The sequence below is a fragment of the Acanthochromis polyacanthus genome, chromosome 4 (genome assembly GCF_021347895.1).
Source record: "Acanthochromis polyacanthus isolate Apoly-LR-REF ecotype Palm Island chromosome 4, KAUST_Apoly_ChrSc, whole genome shotgun sequence".
NCBI classification, from domain to species: domain Eukaryota; kingdom Metazoa; phylum Chordata; class Actinopteri; family Pomacentridae; genus Acanthochromis; species Acanthochromis polyacanthus.
This window is the reverse complement of record NC_067116.1, coordinates 15,656,943-15,665,635: the sequence shown is the minus strand read 5'-3', so window position 1 is coordinate 15,665,635 and position 8,693 is coordinate 15,656,943. Positions and strand designations below refer to the sequence as shown.

The 8,693-nt window shown below is 42.0% G+C and overlaps 1 gene segment (V, D, J or C); it reads left to right on the top strand.

Annotated features, from left to right (window-relative positions):
- Window positions 1-8,359: 8,359 nt before the first annotated feature.
- Window positions 8,360-8,693, top strand: part of LOC127533661 (Ig kappa-b4 chain C region-like) — a 52,072-nt gene continuing 51,738 nt past the window's right edge. Inside the window, exon 1 of the C gene segment in view lies at window positions 8,360-8,406.

Here is an 8,693-nt window from a genome sequence, read left to right as displayed (position 1 = left end):
AGCTGGAATGAGAGTTTAAATTTTGTTTATTACACTGTAATCTGACACCTTGTCCATTAGCATCAGTGGCAGCCGTCCCTCGGACCAACACGGCCGTTTATTTCATGTGGACTCAGACACAACATGAGAGCACCCAGGTGAACACAGAAAACACACCATGATGTATGCACGGACTGAGGCTTCACAGTCCAAACACAAGTTTAGCTTTTTTTTTTTATTTTATCTAGCATACACAAAATATTAGATTTTACAACCAACCTTTGTATGCTGTGGAGACATCTGACTGTAAACTGTGAGTTCATGTGTTTTTCTACCGTGTAGGTTTTGGTAAACGAAGCTGCTGGGAGACTTATGACAAGAAAAACAAGCATTCAGTGTCATGATGAAGGACTGAGGACAGATTCCACCTTCTGCTGCTAAGGCATTCTGGTTCATGTCATAAAAAAACCCAGAAATGCTAAATCTAAACACAAGCTGACCCTTAAAAAACCAACTGTGAGAAAAGAAACACGGTTATGGAAGTAGAATTTTAAAGAGAGCGCTACAGTAATGCTCTGTTAGAGACGGACAGCTTCTATTTCTGGTGGTAACAGGTTCATTATTGTGCTGTCAGATGGTGTAGTGTGGAGATACTGGTGTTATCATGATCTGACAGTGATTTACCTTTCTTTAACCATAAAGTACACATAATCTGTATACAGATTTATTCAGATACCATCAGTTAAAAATATCGTCAACTTCAAAAAATGATTTCACCCAAAACTGCCTCATTTGCAGTGAAATAAACCACCAAGAAAAGAAACAAAAGGAAATGAATATATTGTTTCCATATTTGCTGTTTGATTATAAACTGAAATTTCAGATGGAATCACACAATGAACTTCAAAAAGGTTGTTTAACTTTTGCATGGAATAAACAAATAAGATAGAAATGAACTAAAGGTGCTTTGACCTGAGTTTAGCCGTTTCATCCTGGTTCTAGTCTTTATGCTAAGCTAAGTTAGCCCAGTGTCAGTAATTCAATGAACACGGTGTAGCTGTGGGTCTTTACTCTGCTTAAAGATGTTCTGAGCACATTGATGTCATCATTCTATGATTTCTGATGAATGAAATCTTTGAAACATTGGTGGTGGATCTGTAGTCGGATCTCAATCATGTGATCATCAGCAGGCAGCTGACATCACAGACAGTCTGGACTGGTCATTAAACACATCATCACTTGTCAGACGGGCTCAGCAGCGTCTGCACTAATAAAGAGAGCACAGCTGTCCCCCCATCCTGACCTCCTTCTACAGAGGAACCACAGAGAACTGCTGACCAGCTGCATCTCCATCTGGTTTGGCAGCTACAGGGCCTCAGACAGGAAGTCGCTTCTCTGCAGACGGCAGAGAAGATCATCAGGACCTCTCTTCCATCCATCCAGGATGTTACACACAAGCGCTGTCTCACCAGATCTGTCTCAGCAGAGCCCACAACATCATCAAAGCCTCCACATCTCCACCATGGACTGTTCTCCTGCTCCCCTCGTGGAGGAGGTTCTGCAGCATCAGAATGAGAACAACCAGGTTCTGGAACAGTTTCACCCCCCAGGACATCAGACTCCTGAACTCACAGTAATCCGTCTGGGCACCGGTCTCTGTGAAAACATAACTGCTGCTGCTTTTTCTGTGGTTCAATGTACGTGCAATGCTGCTGCCACATCCTGACTGTGAAATAAACATGTGCGGGTGTGTGTCACAGTCCACCTGTGGTCCCTGCCTGTCTCTTGGCTCCGCCCCCCTCTGGCTGCTGCTCATCAGATCATTTGCTGCAGCTGCAGAGGGACCACAGCTGGAGCTGATCAGCAGTCAGTGGCAGGTAAAGCCCGGCTCGGCCCTCCAGTCCCTGCTGGTTCATTGTTGCTGCTGACTGCTGTTCAGACAGCCTGCCTTGGCTCTGGTCTGCTGCTCCCCTTGTTTGGACTTTTATCTTGTGAGTCGTGCCGTTTTTCTTAGCTTAACTTCTAGCCCATGTAGTGGCCTGTTTAGTTTATCATCCTGAGTTGTTTTTGTACTCTGTTTGATTCCTAGTTTAGTTCTTTATTTTCTGTATGGAGTTTGGTGCCTTAATTAGTTCAGTCTGTGGTCAGTTTCTGTTAAATAAATCAGTTTCTTCTCTGTCTGTTTTTGGTGCCTCACACCGTGTATGTTTACTTGTGTGTATATATTTATATTTACACATTTATATAGTTGTTTATATGTATATATTGAAATTGTTTTATTTAGAAAATGTTTGTTTGTATCAGTCCAATGGAGAGCTTAATGCACCAAAATTTCAGCCTTTAATGTGCACCAACGAGTGTATCTGTTTGACAATAAAGTGGCTATTCTATTCTGGTGTTCACTGGTTGTCATGGTTACAGTGATGCTGTGCAATGACACAGAGATGTATAATTAATCTGTGGATCCAGACTGTAATCTGCATCACTGATAAAATCAAATCAGGTAGTCCTCGTGTCATTTCTGAGCTTCACTGAAAATTTCATCCAAATCTGTTGGTCTGTTCCTGAATAATGTTGGTAACAGACAGACAGACAAACCAGTGCTGATGAACATATAATTCTGTACTTTGGGTGAAAGCACTGTCACTATGTCAGCATGTCAAAGGCAGACACACACGTTTAGAACAGTACTGTCAGCTTTAAAGAGCTGATCTGACAGCTTTAGGAGTTAAAGTCATTAAGTCCAGCCAAGAAACTGTCCTTCATGTCAATCATTCAATCAATCTTTATTTGTATAGCACTTTTCATCTGATGAAATCACACCACAAAGTGCTTCACAACATTAAAACATTGAAATAAAAACAAGAAAATCTTTCCCTCCCACCCTGAGTATGTACATATATAGCTACACACACTTCCTGAACCCGCAGTTAGCAGCATCAGTGATCAATGGATTCATCAATAACACAACCTGATCACATTGTGCTACGAGCTGATGGTTGATTCTTCATTCAGTTCTGTCAGCAGAATTGATGGTCCCAGTCTACTGTAAAACTGGACTGTGGTTGGAGGTCATCAACCTCCTTATCAGTCTTTGTCATGGTGCCCGCTGCTGCTGAACTCCCACAATGCTCTCTGCTTTAACATGAAGCCTCCTCTGGTCTCTACAGGATTCAACAGGAAGAAGCTCCCCTGGTGGAACAACCAGGAACTACATCTACCAGCTCCTAACCCTCCTCTGACCCTGATCATCTGTAGGATCAGGATACTGTCCTTCTATCACCATGTACAGAGCTCCACTTTGAACTCCTGTGGGCGGCATGGCTCAGTGGGTAGAGTGGCCGTCTTGCAACCGAAGGGTTGCCGGTTCGATCCTCGCCCCGTCGTGTTCGAGGTGTCCCTGAGCAAGACACCTAACCCCGAATTGCTCCTGATGGGGTCGTGGTTAGCGCCTTGCATGGCAGCTTCCGCCATCAGTGTGTGAATGTGTGTGTGAATGGGTGAATGTGATGTATCATGTAAAGCGCTTTGGGTACCTTGCAGGTATAGTAAAGCGCTATATAAATACAGACCATTTACCATTTAACCTGCAGTTAGTCTGACAATAGCAGGAGATCAGCAGTATTACTGGGTTCCTGTATGTTTACTGATGATCAGAACGGATGGCATCGGCCCACTGAGCTACTAGAAGGTGGCAGAGGTTCATATAGGCCCATTTGTATGGAAATGGTCTGCTGACAGCCATTTAACAGCAAATAGCATCTAAATCTAAAGACAGTTTGGCTCAGACAGGGTTTGTCATGCTGTTCACTGTCAGAGAGGAATGAACCTGAAATGTCATTCTAGAAGATTCTGAAAATGTGCTGGGACTGCAGATCAGAAAATGTTTTCTGTGGAAGGTGTTGCTCAGCTGCTGTTAAATCCTGAGACATGGTTCCTGTGTCACAAAATGACCATGACAGACGTTAGTCTCACATCACTGACGGCTAACACAATAAAAATCTGCTAGAAGTGAATCTGCATATATTTCAAAACATTGTTCCTGACTAGAAGTGAAAGAGAAGATAATTGCTAATTTGTTGAGATTAATCTAAGCTCTTCTTTTCTGTAATAAAACCTACAAACATGCCTGAAGCACAACAGGTGATTAGGGCAGTCTCTGCTCCACCTCATCTAGAATTCACCCAGAGCTGAGGGCTGTTCTCTGTTTCCCTGCATTCTGTTAGCATCAGTCAGAGGTGGTTATTTGTCCTGTCACAGTAACTTTATATGATAAATGATCTAATAACATGCTGAGGCATTTTGTGTCCTCTAAATCCCCTTTGATCAGTTTGACTGCAGGACCAGGAAGCTGTAGTTCTGGTAGATGACCACAGTGAGGAGACACAGTCCACCTGTTCACTGGAGGTTCTGGAGGCAAAGCAGCAGGTGAGGAAGACTGCCACACAAACAAGAACTTTAAAGATTTAAGCTTACACTAATGGACAAAGGTTGAACTATTCAGGAAGCTGCTGATGGGAAAGAGGAATGATAAGATCAATCAATTAAAAAGAAACTGCAGGAGTGCTGAGAGGAGATGGAGGAAATCCAAATTAACAGTACATTATGAAATGCTACGTCAACAACTCAAAACCTACAATAATGCAGTCAAACAGGAAAGAACATCTCATTTCTCACAACTCATCACAGAGCATAAAAACAACCCCCGGTTCCTCTTCTACACCTTTAATGTTTTAACAGGCGCTAATTTTAATAAAGCCTTTAAGACACCAACAGATGCTCTTTGTGAGAACTTTGCAGACCACTTCAGAACCAAAATCAAGGACATCAGATCCAGTGTTTTATCCCAACAAGTCTTACCTGTTAACACACCTGATCTGCTGTCCTTGCCTGAGGCAGCACTGAAGAGTTTTGCCCTGGTTGATGCAGGGACACTTGGTCGAGTTTTCTCCCAAGTAAACCCAACAACCTGCCTTTTAGATCCTATTCCCATGCCACTCTTAAAATCATTTTATGGATTCTTTGAGGAACAGTTTTTAAGCATCATGAATTGCTCTCTTCAGACGGGTGTCTTCCCCACTGCCTTTAAAATGGCGGTGGTGAAGCCCCTTCTGAAGAAGAGCAGTCTGGACCCCAATGTTTTTAATAACTACCGTCCTGTATCCAACTTACTGTTTCTAAGTAAAATTTCAGAAAAACTGTTTTTTAACCAAGTCAATGACTTTTTAAACAGAAATGATATTTTAGAAAAACATCAGTCTGGTTTCAGGATGAACCACAGTACAGAGACAGCACTTTTAAAGATTTTAAATGACATCAGGTGGAACTTGGATAACAAAAAACTAACAGTGTTGGTTCTACTGGATCTAAGCGCCGCTTTTGATACAGTAGACCATCACATTTTATTAAACAGACTCAGACACCTGGTCGGCCTCTCTGGTACTGTTTTTAACTGGTTCACTTCTTACCTCACAGACCGATGTTTTTATGTAAGTATGGATACGTGTTCCTCAGGAACCCATGAAATTAGGTGTGGGGTTCCCCAAGGGTCAATTTTAGGTCCCATGCTTTTTAATCTTTATATGCTTCCTCTTGGGGACGTCATCAGGAGATACGGCATCAGTTTCCATAGCTACGCTGATGATACACAGCTGTACATTGCCGTGTCTCCTGATGACACAGGGCCAATAGATACCCTTTTAAAGTGTATTTTAGACATTAAATCATGGATGGCAGCGAACTTCCTACAGCTCAATCAGGACAAAACTGAGGTTTTAGTTATAGGTCCTGACGGTCAGAGAGAGAAACATTTACCAAAATTACAAGATTTTAAACCAGCAGAATTTGTAAAAAACCTGGGCGTTATTTTTGACTCTGAGCTGAATTATATCCCACATATTAAAAACATAACAAAGATAGGTTTTTATCTTCTTAAGAATATAGCCAGAGTCCGCCCGTTTCTCTCTCAGGCCAGCATGGAGGTGCTAATGCATGCTTTTATCTCTTCTCGTTTAGACTATTGTAATGCCCTGCTCTCTGGTCTTCCCAAAAAGAGTACTTTTAATCTCCAGTTATTACAAAACTCAGCTGCATGCGTGCTGACGAGGACCAGAGGGCGGGAACACATTACACCAGTTTTAAAGTCACTGCATTGGCTCCCTGTCCGTTTCAGGATTGATTTTAAGGTTCTTTTACTAGTTTTTAAATGTCTTAAAGGCCTTGCGCCTTCTTATTTGTCTGATCTTCTTTTACCATATCAACCCTCGCGGACCCTGAGGTCCTCTGGCAGCGGCCTTTTGTCCATACCACAAGCCAGAACCAAAACCCACGGCGAGGCGGCATTTAGCCACTGTGGCCCCAGCCTCTGGAACAGACTGCTGGAGAATCTTAGGACTGCAGAGACTGTTGATGTTTTTAAAGGAAGGTTAAAGACGCATCTTTTTAATCAGGCTTTTAATTAACTTTTTTATTCCTTCTTATGTTCTTATCATTACTCATCCATTATGTATTTTTCTTACTTTAATTGTTCGTTTTATTCATCATATTGAACAGCCCCTTTACTTTTTATGTTAGTTTTTTCTTTAACTCCAGTCTTTCCTCAGGGGGGTCCTCCTCACTGGCTGCAGCATCTGGTCTGCTGCTGGGGGGGCTGTTCGTGGGTCCCTTCGCCCCGGTTGGATGGGGGGTTTCCCACCTCGGTGTGGGGGTCCCCCTGTCTGTCGGGGTCTGGAGAGTCCACGTGCCGACACCACCAGCGGTCATGACCTGCAGCTCCTCCCAGTGTGGACGTTTTCCATGACCCTCAGTGCCATCCATGTCTCTATACAGTCAGTGGTGAGTGAGTGTGTGTGTGTGTTTGTCTGTGTGTGTGTGTGTGTGCGCGCGCGTGCGTGCGTGTGTGTGTGTGTGTGTGTTCAGTGAACTGTATCAGTCAGTTCAGTTTCTGTTCACTCTGATTGAGGGAGGTTTTTGTACGACGTTTTTTCACTGTGTGAACAACCACTGACTGTTGATGTTATGGAGACTCTGACAGTAATAAACTGCTGCATCTTCAGTCTGGACTCCACTGATGGTCAGAGTGAAGTCAGAGTTTGATCCACTGCCTGTAAAACGATCTGGAATCCCTGATGCTCTGCTGCTAGCCAAATAAATGAGCAGTTTAGGAACTCCTCCATCTTTCTGTTGGTACCAGGCTAAATAGTTAGAGCTATAAACATCCTGACTGGTCTTACAGCTGATGGTGACGGAGCGTCCCAGAGCAGAGCTCACTGCTCCAGACTGAGTCACTGTGACCTGTCCTCTGGACTCTGAGGATACAGAGACACAAAGAGAAAGCAGCGTCATGGTTCTGTGGGCTTGATTTGAGAGGGACGGATGTTGATAGAGGAGAGGAGTTGTATTCTCTGGACTTTACCTGTGAAGCAGCAGCAGAGGAGAGTCCAGATGAGGACGCAGATCAGAGTCATGTTTCTGAAGAGGAGGATTTGTGTGTCTTCTGTTGTGATGAAGGACAGCTGTCAGTCATCCAGTGTTCAAGTGTCAGGACTATAAAGTCTCCCAGAGCACTGGAGCATGGTGCTGCTGATGCAAAGTGTCTCTCTATGGAAATGTCTGACTCACTCCAACAGGGACTTGGATCAATCTGATCATGCTGGTTATCAATCATCAATCAGATGATCAGAATATTGAACAGGATTAGTACACACCATATTTTCCAAAGTTGTGTATTTAGGTTTACTCTTCTAGATACATCTTGTTTCAAAACGTTTCCTTTTTTTTTCAAACATTTAGTGAGAGTTTATCAGGGATCAGTTAATTAATTAAGTAATTGATTGGGAATATGTCTGGACTGACTGCTGATATTGTTTCTCTTTAAAATATTTTATGTGTGCAGACCTTTCTTTTTATAATTTATCATCTCAGTCTTGAGAAAACACTTCTGTGAAACTTAAAAATCATTACATTTCTGCTGTCAGGATGATAAACTCTCCCAGAACACTGAAGCTTTTTTCTGACTTACAACAATTTTTGAAAGTTGATCAATGGATGAATCAGTTTATCACCGCATCATTTAGAAATGTGTACTTAATTTTACATGTATGAAATATTCAGCAGTTCATATGTATGAACTCTTCATGTTGTTGCTTTTTATTTTCTGTTTTGAAATTGAATTTTTACCTAAAAAAGATGTAAAATTGACATTTCCAAAATTAAACTATAAATTATGTATATTTGTAGCTCTGTGTTATTTTCAGTTTTCATACCAGCTGACAAAATGATACAAACAGTGAATGATTTTGGTGAGTTTGTTTGTTCCAAAGTCAGAGAGCCGTGTCTCTCTACAGTCAGAGGTTTTTGTACGGCAGCTCAATCAGTTTGTATCACTGTGGTGGACTTTTGGTGGAGGAACCAGACTGGAATTTGGAAGTAAGTACAATTTAAAGCTCTTTCATTTCAGGAGCATTTGTTTCTTTTCATTTCCTCTCTTAATCTTTTCAGCACAAAAGGAAAATTTTAATTGAATTTTGTTTACAAATTTTTTAGACTCAAACAAAGCTCTCTATCAAAATTGAAATGTAAGAACTTATTCCACTGAATATAAAACATGTGGATGGTCCAGAGGATAAATGATTCTTTCTGGTTTTACTGGTTGAATCTTGAGAGCTTGTAGGTTTAGTTCAGTCTGACAAAGTCAGAGAGCCGTGTCTCTCTAC